The sequence below is a fragment of the Chiloscyllium plagiosum genome, chromosome 34 (assembly GCF_004010195.1).
Source record: "Chiloscyllium plagiosum isolate BGI_BamShark_2017 chromosome 34, ASM401019v2, whole genome shotgun sequence".
NCBI lineage: Eukaryota > Metazoa > Chordata > Chondrichthyes > Orectolobiformes > Hemiscylliidae > Chiloscyllium > Chiloscyllium plagiosum.
In genome coordinates, this window is record NC_057743.1 from 28,783,442 (window position 1) to 28,802,978 (window position 19,537).

Below are 19,537 nucleotides of genomic sequence, written 5' to 3' on the forward strand. Positions count from 1 at the left end.
TTTTCACCCATTTGCAATGCATGCAGAGTGAACATGCTTATGCTTCAAATCCTGGTCAAAGGTAATTTGCGCCATGCTTTTGATGCTTACAAATCTAATACTGTCATCTTGGTGATGCAGAAGTTAGCAATAATGATTTAAGAAGAGGCAAATATTGGCCAAAAAGAGCCATATCACTTGTGAAATCTCCAAAATGCTGTGTGAGAAGTGGGAACATCGGTATGGTAGTGGACTCTACTGAATGTAATGGAAACCTGAATGATTGATTAGAGTTGGGAGCAGCAGATCACTGTGGACTATAAAAGAGTTGTTGATCATGATGCCAGAATTTGGTTTGCATTGTGGCGGTGAACAGCATACTTGTTTCACTTGTGTTCACTTTTAGATGGCTGTAAATAAAAGCTCATATTTGGAATTTCTGATTGCTTACCTGTATGTGATGGGCTCCTACTGGACAATGACAAGCTGCGGATCTCCATTGGGCACTGACGACAGAGTAGTGGTGACTTACAGAAGATGTTTATCCAGGATGTAGATCATTTCTGTCGCCTGGTAGTTAAACAGCATCTTGGGTGAGAGAATGGAGTTGTATGTGCAAGGGAGTGTCAACTATGCTGGCTACATGCCGTAGGCAGAGTGACTTTGTGGCTGCTGTGCCATTATATTGTCAGTGAGGGGTAACATCGGACTTTAATACTTATCTATGTGCACAGTGGCCTTTCAAAGAAGGCATGGGCTGAAGAGCTGCCGGTCTTTTTGTGGCTACCTGGTGAGTGATGAGTTGCTCTGGGATCAATGCATGGTAAGATGGGACTAGAATTGGGGAGAGGGACACGGTGCAGATGGAATAAGTCGCTAATGAGGTGTGTTTTACAAGATATGGTGAAAAATCTCATTAGACCTCACAGCAAAATCCCCTCCAAACAACTCAACACAACCTACACTATTCAAAAAAATTATATGATTCAACCCATTATGGTTGCTCGACATATGGGTGCAGGTGAAAATCTGGTACTCCCACTGACATTTTTCTTTGTTCACTCAGTTCTGATTTCACTTGACTGTGAATGAAAACTAGATTCTGTTCAGTTTGAATGCATTTAACGTCTAGGCATAAACCCAATTCAGGTCTGAAATCTTTTTTTTCAGTTTGCAGTGTTGGCTTCTACATTATATTTCCTTCAAGCCAAAACTTTAAAAGTGCCTGACTAAAAAAAAGAAATGCATGACTTATTTTACCCCCAGAATTTTCTTTTTCTCCTGAAGGCACTGTGCTTGAGTGCAATTCCATCTTCCCAGAACAATGAATCTGAGATCTATTCTCAAAAGTACTTCCATCAAGAGACAAACAATTAAAAGAACATGGAGAAAGAGAAAAAAGTATGGAAATGTTGATAGATCAGGCTGTGCACATCGTAAAGGGGGTTTGGATAAGCGACAGAAGAGACAACTTGTGTCATCCAGACCCAGAGTTGGAACAGCAGTACACTGTGCATCAAGCTAGAAATGTAAGTGAAGCAGAAAATCTGGTCCATTTATTGACTCAGAATGCATCAAACAAATCTGCTCACCCATTGCATAAACAGCCTTTACACATAATGCCCGAAACCTGGTTTAAAACAAAACCTGCATTCAGTGCTTTTCATGACTTGAGGAAGTCTCAAAATGTTTCACAGTCAAATGTGTACTCTTTAAGTATAAAGTAATAAAAGAATAGGGTGAGCAGTATTACAGTCATCTCTGATACAATGCCTCCATAGCACTGGTCTTGCACAATCTGACACTCAGTAACAGTAGAAGTGCTGGCTAGTGCAGGGATGTTCCAACATCATGCTGCAAGCATATTTAAACCACAGCTTTGCACCATTTCAGATGCAGAAAGCCAGGAATTGCCCTTCACAATGTGTTTTTCCACTTTTCCAAAGAACGTATCTGAGAGAGGCAAACTGGCACCCCGCTTTGCTGATAGGGATCTGATAGATGGAGTGAGGGTGGTGGCTATCCTTTTTCCCCAGGACCATCACAGGAGACCACAGTACCAGACCCTGCCAGGTTTCAGAGGAATGGGTAGCAATGCTGCAAGAGGGCCACCAACTTTCTGAGCTTTGCAAGGGTAAGTACCACCTTCTTCTTTCTGCCACCTCACAGTTGCTAACCTACTACAGCATCTCCCTTCCATCATGGTCTACCACCCACACTATTGCTTGCAGCATCGCCATTCAATGTTCCTTACCTATCCATCCCCTCAAACTGGTTACCCTTTCTGCCCTCTATGCTTCCTATTCAGATATTTTCTAATTAACCCTCTTCAGAGATATTGTTATTACCTCTGGACCAAGTGGACTTGATCCTGGGCCTCTTGGATCAGAGGTAGAGACACTACCACTGTGCCTCAAGACCTTCCTATTTAGTCATTTTAGACAACTCACCACCTTTCCTTCACCAGCAGTTATGTCACTGAATCCCTCCCTTTGTCTTATTGCAGGAGGAAAAGGTTTACAACAGAGTGGTGAGAGCTGAATGTCTGATTTGTCAATATTCACGCCTTCATGGGGACAGAATTCTTGAGCTCATCACTCACATGGGGTTGCTACAAGCTCCATGTACTGACAACAAAATAAGTTTAACTATGTTGTGATGTATGCTCCCCCATTACCACCACAGTGAATATTTTTCTAGAATACTCAAGCTTCTACCCCTACTGTGCAACTCAGTCCCTCTCTTATCTTCTTTAGCCATCAGAAGCATTCAAACAGCTTCCTTCCACAAGGAATCCATAAATCCTTCATCAGAACCACCAGCAAGATTTCTCCACCAGCTCAGACATTTTACTGTGGTGAGTACTTAAGCTACTTTAGAACACAATATGGTGAGCACGATATGGCATTCAGAGGACTACTGGGAAAATCCAAGTTTAGAAGACTCCATAGGATCAGCCATTAATACCTTTTTGCAAATGAAAAGGTAAAGTAGGTGGCAGATTTATTGTTGACATTTGGTAAATTGGACTGAAGTTTGGAGGTGCCCTTACCAGCACTGTGTTATCTCTGGACAGGCTGGAGGCTACAATGGAAAGCCAGTTCCAGTAGAATGCTCAATGGCTGCCAGAAATATGAGCAAACCTGTATCCCATTGCTGTAGCCATGGGTGGTCAGTATCAATGGCAAGGTGGCCATTGAAGGACTCTTGACAGTCTGGTGCCAGTAGACATCCAAATGAGGAGAAACCCCAGACAACCCCAGAAAAGTCTCCTCTCATGACATTACAGAAGTATCTGGCCCTTCCACCTCTATCTTATCTGTGGCACCCAAACCTTTGGGAGTTCAAATCAAAGAGGCTAAACCTGCATCTGGCTAGGACATTCTCAGCATATGCCCCTGGGGTTGTCCACCCAAATCTTCAAGGTCAACAGGCTCCACGATAGAGCAGAATCTCTCATAATCTCATTAAATCCTGAAGAAGGGCCTGTGCCCGAAACGTCGAATCTCCTGTTCCCTGGATGCTGCCTGACCTGCTGTGCTGTTCCAGCAATAAAGTTTCTTCATTAAATAGTGGAACAGGCTCAAAGGGCTGAATGGCCTGTGAGTGTGGCCTGCTGCAACCCAGCTGCAGACGCTCGAGATGCACCTAGACACAATGGGAGAGCAAGGAAAAAAGAAAACCTACTGAGGGCAAATAGGTGGCACGGGTTCATTTTAAACAGAATATCATACTTGTAATTATATTGTGCTTTAAATCATCACCTGTGCAATTGACTGTCATTTTAGCTGCAGGAACAAGGAATGAAGCTACACAGGTTACCCTTCCTTATTACCACATGGTGTTGTAACCCTGTCAGAACCACCTGATGAAGTACCGGCGCTCTGAAAGCTAGTGCTTCCAATTAAACCTGTTGGATTATAACCTGGTGTTGTGTGACTTTAAACTTTGTACACCCCAGTCCAATTCTGGCACCTCTAAATCATACTCTTTTTCCTTAATACTCATTATAGAGTAGCATATTGTCTCTGTTAAATATGAAGCATCAGAGGTTGTGAAACCTTCAAACAATTGTTAATATTAACTTTTATTAAACAAGAGAAAAAAACAAAGGAAGAAGAAACAAAAAGCAGCATTTGCTTTGAGACTAAACGGGAACTGTTTGCTTTTGGAGGAGCAACAAATTTACAAACACTGAATGATGACTTCAGCCAACTAGGATTGATTGGAAGTGGGTATCAGTTAAGTCTTACCTGGTATGTAGCAACCAATGCTGCACCACTCTATCATGGTGAAAGTGATGTTCTGCACATTCATTGTCTTCAACTTTCTCCTTTGAAGATTGCTCCTGCTTTCCCAGTTCTTGAGCGCCCATCACATCTCCTCTTTGCTTGTTCAGGTTTTGCAGAACACAGCATGTAAGGATTATGAGAAGATAAGAACTAGGTGTAGGAATAGGAAATTCAGCCCCATCAAGACTGCTCCATTTGATACGATGATGGCATAATTAGGCATCACGCTCCACCTGTAGTGTATTGCAAGGCCCACAGACTGCTCCAAACATTGGAACCTCAATTTGAGGAGGCCTATCAATTGCTTCAAAGTGGCTGTGGTGGCATTGTACCTACTCTAGCCTCAGTCAGGGGATTCTGTCACAGAATCATCCGCCATACTTGGAGAAGACAGCCTTTGTCTCACAGCAACCAACATTGTATGGTATCCAGTCCTTGAAATGAAGCAGGAACACGTTACCAAGGATAGAGGCATCCTGGCAGCTCACAGAGTACATTGAACAGACTTCTAAGATGTGGTAGCAATGATCATACATGATATTAACATTGGCCAAATCCTAAGACGGAAGTCAGCCATGCGATGATATGGTCCTCTCAACACAACATATGTCTGATCTGTATTGTCCTGCATCCACAGGAAGTCAGCTGTTGCATAAGAAATTAGCATTGCTGTCATCTTTATTTGAGTATGCCGGCCAAGATGGAGGGCGAGAGAGGACGTTGGTGAGCTGCAGTTACCAGTTAACTGCTCTGACTTTCAAGTTGGGAATTATCAATGTTGAGTTTCTTACTGGAACCTGGGAAAATAGCATTTTGCATACAAATGAGATGGAATTGGGTAATTAAGAGATTTTAATGTATGTAAATAGGTCGCTTGCCATTTGTAGGATTCTCATCTTGCCATTAAAATCTTAAGCAGTAAACAAACTTAGTTTTCAATCTTGCCATATTTTTCCAACTCTCTTGTCATTGCCTATATTGTTTAGATCCTGAAAAGATTCTGCCAAATGTGTTCAATATTGTGAGTGGATCCAACTTTCAGATTCATAAGTAGGAACGTTGAACCATGGCTTATTAGATGCTAAGTGAAGCTGTTAGAAGCATCTTTAAAAGATACAGGTTATAGTTAATACCTTCAGTTTGCTTGATCTGCTGTCATAAGTAATGACAAAAAGATCTGGAATGCAGATGTTTCTACAATTCCAAGGACTGCATGGAAACACATTGCAAAATGAAACCACATGCTGGTTTACTCAATGGCTTAGACAGGGTCTACTGAGACTCACTCATTGGATGGAAATGGAAATAAGTAAGTAATAGGCTTGGGATTCAGTTGTAGATCACTGAATTTTAACTGAGTCAGATTGGAAGCAGCTTTAGGAAACAGTCACACAGGGTTCTGTTTAGGAATTTGTACAGGCTAATAATCAAAAAGAAATGTGCACTCTTAGTTTTCTTTACATAACCTAAATTGTATGTACTTTTTGCTCCTTTGAGTGCTAAATATTCAGAATATGTTACCAGGGCAATACAAAGTTGATGTAATCATCCAGCGAGTTAATTATTTCAAACTAATTGAAACAACCATCACCTAAAGTATGCAGAACAGAAAACAGTCCAAAGCTAAGTTTTTAAAAAAATATTCATTCATTTTGTGGGATGTGGGTGTCGCTGGCTGGGCCAGCATTTATTGCCCATCCCTAGTTGCCCTTGAGGTGGTGAGCTGCCTTCTTGAACTGCTGCAATCCACCTGCTGTGTGTTGACCCACAATGCCATGAGGGAGGGAATTCCAGGATTTTGACCCAGCAACAGTGAAGGGACAGCAATATATTTCCAAGTCAGGATGGTGAGTGACTTGGAGGCAAATTTGAAAGTGGTGGTGTTCTCATATACAGCCGGTTCTGATATAAAGCGATAGTTCCATTCTCGAGCAATCTCGCTTTATAAGAAAATCTTGCAATAGCTACGCCATTTAAACCAATGAGGCCAGAATCACATTATAGCCAGTTCAGGTAAGGAATGTTTGCGTTCCACAAATTCTTCAATTGTATTAAAGCTAATTCATGTTGAAGAAACACGTGTTATAGCAGAACAGAATATATCTGCTGCCCTTGTTCTTCTAGGTGGAAGTGGGCATGGGTTTGTAAGGTGCTGTCTGAGGATCTTTGGTGACTTTCTGCAGTGCATCTTGCAGATAGTGCACACTGCTGCTACTGAGCATCAGTGGTGGAGGGAGTGGATGCTTGTGGATATAGTGCCAATCAAGCAGCCTGCTTTGACTTGGATGGTGCCAAGCGTCTTGACTGTTGTTGATATTAAAGATATTTAAGATATTAAAATAAAGGACCTCCTATCTAAATGCCACCAACTGAAATGCTCCCAAATAACTTTTTTGTGTAAATCCATAACCCTAGCATGACTAACTCAGGTTATACTGCACGTTGATATGAATTTTCCAGTTATTCCTGGTGAGCTCAGAACAGTTGACGTATGTGTTTTCCACCTGGAATGAAATCAAAGTAAAAAGTGGATCTGAAATATTACATGATTCATTTGAAAATGCCAAATGTGGACGGGAACAATTTCCCAAACTGTAACCATAACAAATTCATTTCTTGGATTCAGTGAACTGTTCCTTTAGTCCCTGAAAGAGAAAAAAATGGTGTTGAACATCTGTTTTTCAGCAGCACTCTTGGAAACGGTGCCAGGCTAGTTTTACTGTTCTTGCCTGCCCTCATCCTTCCTGTCACCATGGCAACAGATCATAACATTGCATCACAAATCATCATGATATAACCTTTTCTTCCTGGTCTGTCCTTTTTCTTTTTTCCCAATGCAGAATCATGTATCAGGATAGTTTCCAACTGGCACAGGCTGAACAGATATTATCCCTTGTGATAAACCTACATAGGCAATATTTCAAAAGTATTGGAAATGCTTTTTTCTCAAGGTTACTTAAAAAAAGTAACCAATTTCCCTTCTGTTCTACTCTACTCAGTACAAGATTACTTGTACCAATGCAATTTCTCCTTTTTCGAAATACAGATTACATTTCTTGTTATTTCTTTTTACTCCTCTCCTCTTTACCCTGTTCCCTCACCCAAAGTAACCACATAATTGACTGCAACAATACTCAATGATTGGAGGAAGAACAGTTGGTTGGAAATTTTGGTGGCTGATTATACAATGATATTACTTTGGTAATTAAACAATAATAATGTACATTTATGTAGTCATAGAGGCATAGAGATGTACAGCACGGAAACAGACCCTTCAGTCCAACTCATCCATGCTGACCAGATATCCTAAATTAATCTAGTCCCATTTGTCAGGATTTGGCCTATATCTCTCCAAATTTTTCCTACTCATATATCTGTCCAGATGCCTTTTAAACATTATAATTGTATCAGCCTCCACCACTTCCTCTGGCAGCTCATTCCATATACGCACCACCCTCTGCCTGAAACCGTTACCCCTTAGGTCCCTTTTAAATCTTTCTCCTCTCACCTTAAACTTATGCCCTCTAGTTTTGGGACTCACCCACACTGGGGAAAAGATCTTCGCTTTTCACTCTATCCATGCTCCTCATGATTTTACAAACATCTATAAGGTCACCCAAAGCTCGAAGGAAAACAGCCCCAGCCTATTAAGCCCCTCCCTATAGCTTAAACACTCCAACCCTGGCAACATCCTTGTAAATATTTTCTGAATCATTTCAAGTTTCACAACATCCTTCCTATGGCAGGGAGATCAGAATTGAATGCAGTATTCCAAAAGTGACCTAACCAATGTCCTGTACAGCCGCAACATGACCTCCCAACTCCTATGCTCAAGGCATTGACCAATAAAGGCAAGCGTACCAAATGCCTTCTTCACGACCCTGTCTACCTGCAACTCCACTCTCAAGGAACTATGAACCTGCACTCCAAGGTTCCTTTGTTCGACAACAATCCCCTGGACCTCACAATTAAGTGAATAAGTCGTGCCCTGTTTAGCCCAACCAAAATGTAACACCTCACATTTATCTAGATTAAAGTCTATCTGCTACTCTTGGTCTATTGGCCATTGTACTCTGAGGTAACCTTCTTCCCTATCCACTACGCCACAATTTTGGTGACATCTGCAAAATTACAAACCATACCTCCTATGTTCACATTCAAATCATTTATATTGATAACAAAATGCAGTGGACTCATCACTGATCCCTGAGGCATACTGCTGGTCACAGGCCTCCAGTGCAAAACGCAACTGTCCATTGTCAGCCTCTGTCTCCTACCTTCTATCCAATGTTTTATTCAATTGGCTAGTTCCCCCGTATTCCATGTGATCTAATCTTGTTAATCAGTCTACCATGCATAACCTTGATGATTGCCTTACTGAAGTCCATATAGACAATGTCCATAATTTTGCCGTCATTAATCCTCTTCGTCACTTCTTCAAATAACTCAATCAAATTAGCGAGACACAATCTCCCATGCACAAAGCTATGTTGACTCTCCCTAATCAGTCCTTGCCTTTCCAAATGAATGTAAATCCTGTCCCTCAGAATCCCTTCCAATAACTTGCCCACGATTGATGTCAGGCTCACCTCTGTATAGTTCGGTAGCTTTTCCTTGCCACATTTCTTAAATAATGGCAGCATGTTAGCCAACCTCAAGTCTTCCAGCAGCTCACCTGTGGTTATTGATGATACAAATATCTCAGCAAGGGGCCCAGCAATCAGTTCCCCAGCTTCCCACAAAGTTCTCAGATAAACTGACCCAGTCCTGGAGATTTCACCACCTTCATGTGTTTTAGGACATCCAACATTTCCTCCTCTGTAATATGAACACTTTTCAAGATGCCAAGTTTTCTAACTTGCATATCCTTCTCCACAATAAATATTAATGCAAAATACTTGTTTAGTATCTCACCCATCTCCTGTGGTTCCACACGTGTGTTTTTAATATAGTGAATGTCCCAAGTCAGGAACATAATCAGATTAAAACTAAAACCAAGCCAAAGAGTGACTGAATACTTTGTGAAAGAGTTTGACTGTAAGTAGTGTCTTAAAGGAGGACCGAAAGGTAGAGAAGTAGAGTTGTCAGGCAGGATGAATAATGGATCTTTTGGCCTATACAGCTGAAGGCACAACTGCTAATTGATAATATAGGAGATATTGAAAGGCTAGAATTGGAGGAAGACCGAATTCTCAGTGGTTAGATGGCTCAAGGACGTTAGAGAAAGGGTGAGGCCATGGAGGGATTTGAGCATCTTAAAAAGTTTAGAATTAAAACTTTAGATAATTAAAAACTCAGGAAAGAAAATACTCTCTCTGCTATTTACTTTATGGCAGTTGACACACAGTTCTTTCATCTATATTGCTTCAATTTTCCTGTCTCCCATAAGGTACTTGGTTAGGTGGATTTGCCATGGGAAATGCAAAGTTACAGGGATAGGGAAGGGGGTGGGTCTGGGATGGATGCTCGTTGGAGAGTCAGTGTGGACTTGGTGGCCCGAATGACCTGTTTCCACACTGTAGAAATTCTATAATTCTATACTTTCTAGAGATTGCAAGAACACATCCCCTAGATGAAACTCCAGTTGTAAGCATGGCAAAATAGGGATTTTCTAATACAACATTGTAGCCAAGCCAAAATGTTCCAATGCTGACATTTCCTCATCTTTTCATTTTACTATTTTTGGTATTAATTATCCTGTGTTTTTGCTAGGTATTGACATTTAGGATTGCAGATCTTGAAGTCTTAGACTGAGCTCATAAGGCCTCACAATTTTCCAGACCTGATAGCTGTATCATTGAGTCTTAAGGAAATGGCTGTAGAAGCAATGGATGCTTTAGTTTTAATTTTCAAAATTCCTTAACATTCTGGAAAGATTCCAATTGATTGGAAAACTGCAAATGTAATATCTCTACTCAAGGTTATAACAAAAAGGTTGGATAAAGGGGAAGCAGTAAACATAATGTATTTGGATTTCCAAAAAGTATGCAATTAGGTGCCTATAAGGTTATTGCACAATAATGCATGATATTGCAGGTTATATGTTAACATGAGTAACTATTTGCTAATTAACAGAAAACAAATGAGTCATTTTCAGGCCTGTAGCTATTGGGGTGCTGCAGCTATTGGGGTGCTGCAGGGATCAGTGGTGCTTTAACTATTTACAAACTATATAAACAGCTTAAATTAATAGACCCAAAATGTGGAAATCAAATCTTCTACAATATAAAGATGGATAAGAAAGCAAGAGTCTGCAGAAGGATATAGATAGTATCAGTGAGCAGGGAAAAATTTGGCAGATGAAATATATTTGGAAATTGAGAGGTGTCCATTTTGATAGAAAGAATCAAATATCATAATTTTATTTAATTTTTCAATTCATCCATGGAATGTGGGCTTTGCTGGTTGGGCAGTCATTTATTGCTTATTTCTAGTTGTTCTTGAACTACTGCTGTCAAGTTGGTGTAGATGCACCCACAATGCTGTTAAGGAAGGAGTTCCAGGATAATTGACCCAATTACAATGATTGAATGACAATATATTTCCAAATCAGGATGTGGATTGGCCTAAAAGGCAGCTTGTGTTCCCATGTATCTATGGCCCTTGTTGGTAGTGATCATTGGTTTGGAAAATGCTGTTTAAGGAGCCTTGGTAAATTACTGCAGTATATCTTCTAGATGATACACACTCCTACTACTCTATTGGTGGTGGAGGGAATTAATTTTGTGGATATAGTGCCAATTAAGCAAGCTGCTTTGACCTGGGTAATGTCCTGAGTGTTTTTGGAGCTGCACTTATCCAGGCAAGTGGGAAGTATTCCATCATACACCTAAGTTATGTTGTGTAGATGATAGACAGCCTTTGGAGAGGTAGGAGGTGAGATATTTGTTGCATGAAGCCTAGTCTCTGACCTGCTCAAGCAACCAGTGTTATGATATGACTAAACTATTTCAATTCCTGGTTGATCATAACTCAGTGGTTGTTGATATTGGGGGATTGTAAATGTAATTTGATGATGGTTAGATTCTCTCTTGGATATGGACATTGCTTGACATCGGAGTTACATGCCAAAAGATTCTTAGCCCCTGATCTGTTGTTGTAGTCATAGTATTTTCCTAGCTAGTCCAGCTCAGTTTCTGGTCAATGGCACCTCAGGATGTTGGAAAGCGAATGCAGATTGCTATGATACAGAAAGATCTGGGTATACTTGAATATGAATCATAAAGATAGCAAGGCATTCGATTAAATTTTGCATAGTAGACTGGTTAGCAAGGTTAGATCACATGGAACACAGGGGAAGCTAGGCAATTGAAATCAAAATTGGCTTGAAGATGGTGGTAGAGGGCTGTTTTTCAGATTGGAGGCCTGTGAAAGCAAAGATTGGTGCTGGGTCCACTGCTTTTGGTCATTTATATAAATGATTTGGATGTCAGTATTGGAGGTATGGTTAGTAAGTTTGCAGAAGACACCAAAATTGGTGGTGTAGTGTGCAGTAAATATAACTCAGAGTATAATGGGACCTTGAATAGATGGGCCAATGGGCTGAGGAGAGGCAGATGGAGTTTAATTCATATAAATGTGGGATGTTGCATTTTGGTAAGAGAAATCAGGACAAGATTTATAAAGTTAATGGTAGGGCTCTGGGGAGCATTGCCGAACAAAGAGACCTCCAGGTGCAGGTGCATTGTTCTTTGAAAGTAGAGTTGCAGGTAGACAGGTGGTGAAAAAGGTGTTTGGCCCGCTTACCTTTCATCAGTCAGTGCATTGAGTATAGGAGTTGGTCATGTTGCAGCTGTACAGGACATTGATGAGGCCGCTTTTAGAGTACAGCAATCAGTTTTGATCTCCCTGCTATAGGTAAGATGTTGTTAAACTTAAAAGGGTTCAGACAAGATTTACAGGGATGTTACTGGGATTGGAGGGTTTGAGCTACAGGGAGAGGCTGAATAGGTTGGATTTTATCCCTGGAGGGTTGGACTCTGAAGGGGGTGACCTTATAGAGGTTTATAAAATCTTGAGGGGCATGGATAAAATGGATTTCCAAGGTCTTTTTCTCAGGATAGGGGAGTCCATAACTAGAGGGCATGGGTTTAAGGTGAGAGGGGAAAGATTTAAAAGGGACCTGAGGGTCAACCTTTTCATGCAGAGGGTGATGTGTGTATGGAACGAGCTGCCAGAGGAGATGGTGGAGGTGGGTACAATTATAAGGCACCTGGATAAGTACATGAATAGGAAGGGTTTAGAGGGATATGGGCCAAATGCTGGCAAATGGAACTAGGATATCTGATCAATTTGGATCAGTTTGACTGAAGGTTCTGTTTTCCATGCCATAGAGACTCTAGATCTCTATAAGTAATTTTAAAAAAAGATAACTAGAATGTTGGTGTTTATTGCAAGGGGACAGATTATAAAAGTAGGGAAGTTTTGTTACAACTATACAGGGCATCAATGAGTCCATGCCTGGAGTACTGCATGTGGTTTTGGTCTCCTTATTTAAGGAGGGATACAGAGTGGGTTTCATTACTGGACTAGGTTGTTGCTCTGGGTACATGGGATTGAATCCCACCATAGCAGTTGATGATATATGAATTTGTGAAACATCTGGAATTAGATTAGATTAGATTACTTACAGTGTGGAAACAGGCCCTTCGGCCCAACAAGTCCACACCGACCCGCCGAAGCGCAACCCACCCAGACCCATTCCCCTACACCTAACACTACGGGCAATTTAGCATGGCCAATTCACCTAACCTGCACTCAGTATCAATCTAGGCACCAGAAAGGACAAGTGTCAACCACCTGACGAAGGAGCAGTACTGCGAAACCTGTTGGACTATAACCTGGTGTTGTGCGATTTTTAACTTTGTCCAACACTGGCATCTCCATATCATAACAATGTATTGATTGGTTCCTGTGCAAATATGTATGTGGACAATAGAGAAGCTTCTTGCTTACAAAGAGAAAGCACCTAAATCTTTCCCTGCCCCTCCTGTGTGAACAACTGTGTGATCTCCCGGTAGCTGTTCTCACTCAGCCTTTCCATGTACTCTACTCTTTCTGCAACTTCCCTGTTGAAAGGTAAAGAGGAAACAATGAATTAACGTCCCCACAACCCTGCGCATTTCCAAAGAACTGGAAGTAAACCAAAAGAAAACAACTTATTGATGTCTTGTCTGGACTTGTGCTAGATTTTTGCTTTATTAATTTATTTTCCTTCCCTATCACATAATGTTTCTATCTTGTCTGGTCTCTTTGTGTGTCTGTGTACGTGAAACATATGGAAGATGTAGGGTTTAAACAGATTGATTTCAACAAATATTTATTTTCGTTATTGAAAAAAAAACTAGTGTGCATATTCTTTTAACCCGAATTAGACAGTTTGATAAAATTGGGCAATTCAGTAGCTTAATCAAATGTTATAAATTTGCGACGACTCCAGGAGGTGTTCTGAAGAAGCAACCTGCTGAGTTTCTCCAGCAATTTCTTTTTCTGTGTGTTCCAGGAATAGTGGAGCTTGATTTCAAGTGCACTACCCCAATGTGTTGTGACAGGAGAAAAAGATAGAGGGAGCGAACTGAGGTGCAAAAAAAATGAAAGATCTGAAAAGGTTCAGCTGAAAGAATGCTGATTTACAAAGTGACATAAGAACAGGAATGAAATTTAAAAATCTAAAAGCAGCTGGATTAGATAAAATACCACGAGATGGAGTTGATTAAAACCATGAGAAAGAACTTAATATCTATGTTGACCAAGCTATGCTAAGAGATTTACTTATCAGGCAAATGGCCATAGGATTTCAAGCAGACAATATTGATCACCTTAAAAAGAAATCAAACACAAACCTATTTGGGTTGTAAGTTTGCTCACTGAGCTGGAAGGTTTGTTTTCAGACATTTTGTCACCATGTTAGGTAACATCATCAGTGAGCCTCCAGTGAAGCGCTAGTGTTATGTCCCACTTTCTATTTATGTGTCATGGTCTCTGAAAGTGGAAGATATCATTTCCAGTTCTTTTTCTCATAAGTTGGTAAATGGGATCCAAATCGATGCGTTTATTGATGGAGTTCCAGTTTGAATGCCAGACCTCTAGGAATTCCCGTGCATGTCTCTGTTTAGCCTGTGCTAGGATGGATATGTTGTCCCAGTCAAAGTGGTATCCTTCTTCATCTGTACGTAAGGATACTAGTGATAATGGTCATTTCTATTGGTAGCTAGTTGGTGTTCATGTATCCTTGTAGCTAATTTTCTACCCATCTGTCCGATGTAGCTTTTGTTACAGTCCTAGCCCAGTATTTTGAAAATGACATTCGCTTTGATCGTTGTTGGTGTGGGTCCTTGGCGTTCATCAGCTGCTGTTTAAGTCTGTTGGTACGCTTGTGGGCTACCATGATGCCAAGGGGTTGGAGTAATCTGGTAGTCATTTCAGAGATGTCTTTGATGTATGGTAATGTGGCTAGAGTTTCTGGCGCATTGTGTCTGCTTGTTTGGGTTTGTTGTTGAGGAATCGATGAACTGCAAAAATGTCTTAAATACAAACCACTGCAATGTTGCGTGAAATGATTAACGATGCCCACAATGGACTCTGCAAATACAATCGGAAAATTTTGCGCTAAAAAACTTTATACACCAACGAGACAGACTATGAATGGACAGATACACTAGAATGAGCCATCAGCATCAAACAATAGCAAACAAAGAAAATGAAAAAAAAATCTCTACAGGAAAAATTAGACAAGCTCACACAAAAGAACAACACAGAGGCTTGGATTAAAAACCTATCAGACTAACCATTAACAGACACAGAAAAAGCTGTCCTAGTAAGAGGGATGAATTACAACTACAGCGACATGGACAAAAAACAATTCTTAGCAGCATTAGAATCAACCCTGAAGCACAATGGGCTCACAGAAGAAACCCAGCAGACCGTCAGACAAACAGTTGCACCAACACTAAGCAGGAATAAGGAAGAGAACACCCTCAATATACAGGAAAGGAAAGCCCTAGAAGGACTCAGAAATGACAGAAACATTGTAATCCTACCTGCATTCAAAGGGCACATGACCATCATCCTAAACATAACATAGTATATTGAAAAGGTGAACTCACTGCTCACAGATACCAACACTTACTAACAGGTGGTAACAGACCTGGCTCCACAGCTAGAAAATTGTGTCACAGCCACAGTGAAGAAACTTCATACGTCAGGACAAATTAGCAATACAGATCTCCAAAAAAGAAACTGGATGAATCCAACACACCCTGCTTCTATGAACTACCTAAAGTGCACAAACCAGGGGCCTTCCTCAGACTCATAGTCTTACTACCCTGGATACCAACATACAGACTAGCTAAGGAACTCCACCAAAAAGAGAAATACGTAGTAGAAGACTCATGCCACTCCATTCACTCAATCCAAGAATTCCTGAACACTATCAAAGACACCAATAAAGAAGAGGATGGAATAATGGTCTCCTTTGACATAATAGCCCTATTTACATCAATTAACATCAACCTGACCAAAGAAACACTGACCGCACTACTAGAGGAACCAAAGATACAAACACCAGACAGAACCAACTTCATCAGCAAGAACAACATCCTTAAGCTAGTAGACCTGTGTTTCACTATCCAGTTCACCTTCAATGACAAGATCTACAAACAAATCAGTGGAACACCCATGGGATCACACAATACCAGGCTTCTTAGCAGAAGCAGTCATGCTGAGATTCAAACAAACAGCCCTCCCCACTATCCAACCAAAACTCTGTTACATGGATGACACCTTTGTCATCACAAAACTGGACAAATTAGAGGAAACCTGCAACATCATCAACAATATCCTTACTGGCATAAAATTCACATAAAAGGAGAACAACAACAGACTCCCCTTCCTAGATGTCACAGTGGAACAAACAGTAAAAGAGAACATCAGACCAGCATCGACAGGAAAGCAACACACACAGACCAGATACTTAACTACAGAAGCAATCATCCCAACACCCACAAATATAGCTGCATCAGGACATTATTTAAACAGTACACAACACACTGAAGCACCTAGGAACCAGGAGCAACAGAAGAAAAGTACCTAAACAGTGTATTAAGAAGAACGGGTACCCAATAAACACAGTCTGCCGATTCCTAAACAACAAACCCAAACAAGGAGACACAATCCTTACATACAGATGAAGAAGGATACCACTTTGACTGGGACAACATATCCATCCTAGGACAGGCTAAACAGAGACATGCACGGGAATTCCTAGAGGCCTGGCATTCAAACTGGAACTCCATCAATAAATACATTGATTTGGATCCCATTTACCAACTTCTGAGAAAAAGAACTGGAAATGATATCCCCCACCTTCAGAGACCAAAACACATAAATAGAAAGTGAAACATAACACCAGTGCTTCAACAGAGGCTTACTGATGATGTTACCTAGCATGGTGATGAAACATCTGAAAACAAACCTTCCAGCTCAGTGAGCAAATTTACAACCTGAACCTCAATCTGAACTACAAATCTTCTCAAAAATCACAAACATGTCTATTGTCTGATTTTCATGCATTTAGTTTTATTGTCCATGCACTGAGGGTTGTGTTAAGATTTTTAACAAAGAGAGTGGATGGAAAGGTGCAGAACTACATCAGAGTTGATCAAATTGGATTCCAGGGAGAAAGAGGGACAGATAAACACTTGGGATCATAAATGAATGAGTGAACAAAGTTTAGTGTTTGGACAGGAAATATATTTTTGGTTTACAAAGTTTTGTAAAGTATTAAGTTGGGTTGACTAGATTAAGCTCTTGATAGTACTGAAAGATAATGAAGTAGACTGGAAATCTAGACAATTCGTAAAGATCAATAGATGGAATAAACAAAAGTGAGAGTGAGCAATGAGGAGTTCTAACAATATGTAATTGGAAAAGTAGTTACACAGCTGTGTTGTTTATCATTAGTCCTATTCAATGTCTATGCAGAAGCAATGATCAAAGCACTTAAGTACTCAAGAAACTGGTATTAAGGAGAGAGAATGAATAGGAGTGGGGGCATTGATAATATCAAATAGATGTGCAAATAAGGAAGCACCTGTAACAAGGACAAAAGAAAGATTACAAGAACTAGTAGATAACCAAGTGACAGCAGACATGAACTTTGGAATTAAAATGAACATCGGCAAACCAGAATGTTGTATATCTCAAAATCATTAAGAATTTTAATATATTTATGGAAGAGAACTAGAACAAATACAAAAATTTAAGTATTTAGGAAACATAATATGTCAATGGAAGATGCAACAAATAAATAAGGACAAGAATAACAATGGGAAAGGCTGTATTTGGTAAGAAGAAACTGTTGCTAACCAAATAACTGAATAAACAACTTAAGCAGCTACTTGTAAAGAACTTCATTTAGATTGTTGTTGTACATAGATATGAGATTTGAACCTTGTGGAAAGGGAAGATTAACTTCTTAAATAGCGTTGAAATGTGGACTGGAGGAGACTGGAAAGGATCGATTTGACAGAAAAAAGTAAAAAATGATGAGGTGCTGAGGAGAGTGAATGAACAAAGCAACTGCTGGACGTAATGAGAAAAAAGCAGAAACCAAGGAGTGAACGTTTTATGAGGAAATGGTTTTGGACGGGAGATTATAGAAGGGAGCTTTCAAGGAAGCAGAAGAGAATATCAGTGTTGGATTGCTTGAAAATTGAAGGAGATTTCGGCAAATACTACCACAGATATAAATGGGTAAAAACGTGGTAGGTGGAATTTATTGTGGGAAAATGTAAGGTCAAGCATTTTGGCAGGAAGAGTAGATAAGTCAAATATTATTTAAATGGAGAAAGACTGCAGAAAGATACTGGATAACAAGGATTTTGGAGTTCTCAATGAATCACAAAAGTTAACATCCAAGTTCAGTGAATAATAGGGGAAGGCAAATGGAAAGTTGGCCTTTATTTCAAAGAGAGTGGAATATAAAAGCTGAAAGGTTTTACTGTAACTAAACAAGGCACTGGTCAGATCATAGCTGGAATACTTTGGATAATTTTGGGTCTCTTATTTAAGGAAAGACATAATACCTTTGGAGTCAGTCCAGAGAAGGTTCATTCAGCTGATACCAGGTATGGAGGCACAGTCTTATGAAGAGAGGGTTTTTAAAAAAATTCATTCATGGGATTAGGGCATCACTGGCTAGGCCAGCATTTATTGTGCATCCCAGTTTGCCCAGAGAGCAGTTAAGAGTCAAACAAATTGCTGTGGGGCTGAAGTCACATGTAGTCCAGACCAGGTTTGATGGCAATTTCCTTCACTAAAGAATGTTAATTTTTTTTTTTTTTTTTTTTTTTTTCCCATGGTGTGTGTGTGCAGGTGTGAGACACAGTGAAAGACACAAAGTGCACCAATCTTTATTCAATTTCCACCACCAGGAATATAGGAAAACACCCGGGTGGCCAGTGACAAACACTGCCCTTCACATCAAAGGGCAGTGCTGTGTGATCAAAACAGTGAAGGGGAGGGTAGGGACTAAATCAAAATAGAGTTGGAGGGAGAAATGATGCACTCCACTCCCTGCGGCGCCCACCTCTCCCTGAACTAAAGAATGTTAATGAACCAGATGGGTTTTTCCAACAATTAACAATGGATTCATGGTCATCATTAGATGCAATTCCAGTTTTTATTGAACTCAAATTCCAGCATGTGCTGTGGCAGGATTCAAATCCAGGTTCCCCAGAAGATTACCTGGGTCTCTGGTCTCCAGCAATAATACCACCTCCCTTGTGAGTAGGTTGTGCCTATACTCATTGGAATTTAGAAGAATGAAAGGCAATCTTTTTGAAACATATAAGATTCTTAAGGACTTTGACAGGATTGTTGAGGAAAGGTTGTTTCACCTTGTCGGAGAATCTAGGATCACGTGATATAATCTCAGAATTAGAGGTTGTACATTTAAGATAGAGGGGAGGTAGTTGTTTCTTTTGAGGGTAGTGAATTGGTGGGAGTCTTCACCGCTGAGGACTATCAAGGCTGGGACTGAGATGTTAAGACAGTTAAGGGATCAAGCCTTATGAGGAAAAGGCAGGAAAATGGAGTTGAGGATGATCAGATCAGCCATGATCAATGAATGGTGGAGCAGACCCAATGGGCTAAATTGTCTCTTCTGCTCTTACATTTTACAGTCTTAGCAGAGGCATGGAAAGAACACCGAGAGTCAAAGACCTAGTTTCGGGCAGTGTACCTATGATGATCATACTTCCAGTGAA